Source organism: Aplysia californica, unplaced genomic scaffold (genome assembly GCF_000002075.1).
Source record: "Aplysia californica isolate F4 #8 unplaced genomic scaffold, AplCal3.0 scaffold00064, whole genome shotgun sequence".
Taxonomy (NCBI): domain Eukaryota; kingdom Metazoa; phylum Mollusca; class Gastropoda; order Aplysiida; family Aplysiidae; genus Aplysia; species Aplysia californica.
The window spans coordinates 985,758-987,326 of NW_004797334.1; positions in this window are offsets into that span (position 1 = coordinate 985,758).

Sequence of the window (1,569 nt, forward strand, 5' to 3'; positions counted from 1 at the left end):
CTTCTTCTTCTTCTTCTTCTTCTTCTTCTTCTTCTTCTTCTTCTTCTTCTTCTCCTTTATTGCAACTAACTGTGAGTGGTTGTTTTAGACAGGTGTGAGTGTGAGTGCAAACATACTGCATGTGTGTGTATGTTTGTGCGAGTGTGTGCGTGTGTGCGTGTGTGCGTGTGTGCGTGTGTGTATTGTATATGTGTATTTGATGAAACACTAAACCAATGTAATGTGGACAATAAAGTGACAAGTTTTAGACAAATCGCCCCAAAAACAATCGTATTTGTTTTCAGTTTCAGGCGATCGAGTCGGGCAAACGGCCCGATCCAGCCGTAGTGGGTACCACGTATAAGCAAGTAACAAACAGAAAAAATGACTTGGGAGTCACAGTCATATCCTTAAGGGGAACAAGAGTGCTTCTTTTATCTCCTTCAAGCTGGCTATTTCTAGCTAGCTCTTTAAAAAAATATTTTTTTAAAGTTCACCCCCCCTCCCCTTGATTTACAGCTACATTCGGTAACTGTAGGAAAGAAGGAATTACTCCGATAAGACACTTTTTTGTTATTTGTTGAATCGTGGTGAAATCACGCGCTCGTCAAAATAATGAAAGCGAAATTTTCACGTTTGTTGGGCAATTTGAATCGAAATTTCCTTTTAGAGCTCGACCTATTTTATTCCATCTAAATACACATATCTGTTTAGAGTTTACTGATACATTTGGATCAAAGCGACACAACATTGTCTCGAGAAGAAAGAGGCGTCTCTCTGTCACCAGCTGGAGAGCTTGGTTCAGGGGGATGCCGAGAGTTGTTAACTTTTCCATGACTCCATCTATCCGGGTCTTTCTCCGTCGCCCTCTAGCCTTGTTGCCATCGAATTTATAATGTAAAAAAAAAAAGAGCAAAAAGGAGGATTGAGAAATGGTCGTGTGTACAGGTGATTGCCATATACAGGTGTCCGTTTGAGCAGGCCCGACTGTGTTTCTGTCTTTCTACTAGGATGCTGTTTCCCTCACATCCTGAGTTTGTTCTGAGAGACATGGTCAAAGGCCCCTTCCTAGCTAACCTAAAGTGTGTTGATGAAGGCATAAATTTAATACGTACATTTTAAAAATTAGTATTGATAGCCTCCGAGAATTACTAATGTGTATTCTCCAGCACTATATCCGGACGTCAAAGCATCGCAGTGTGGTATTTCGAAGAATGGACTAAACAGAAAAGTTGGTTTGAATGTACGCACCACAGGAAGTTGGGATTGTTTCAAAATGTCGGTAGCCTAGTAGTTGGGATCTCGGACTCGCAACCGTAAGGTCCAGGGTTCGAATCCCGTCAGGGGCTCTTGGGAAAAGCACTTTGCATAAATTCTCCTCATTTCACACAGGTGGAAATGGGTACCCGGCTACAGACAGTGAATGATCTTGTAAGTTTGATAGTGTATGAGCGCGTGAAATCCGCAGCTTGCACTGTATGCTTACGAGGATGCTGAGAATGCTTCTGAGTGTTCTCAGAGGGTCTGCTGGGGTAATAATAGTTGTAAAGCGCATAGAGCATGCTCTTGAGCATGGATATGCGCTATATA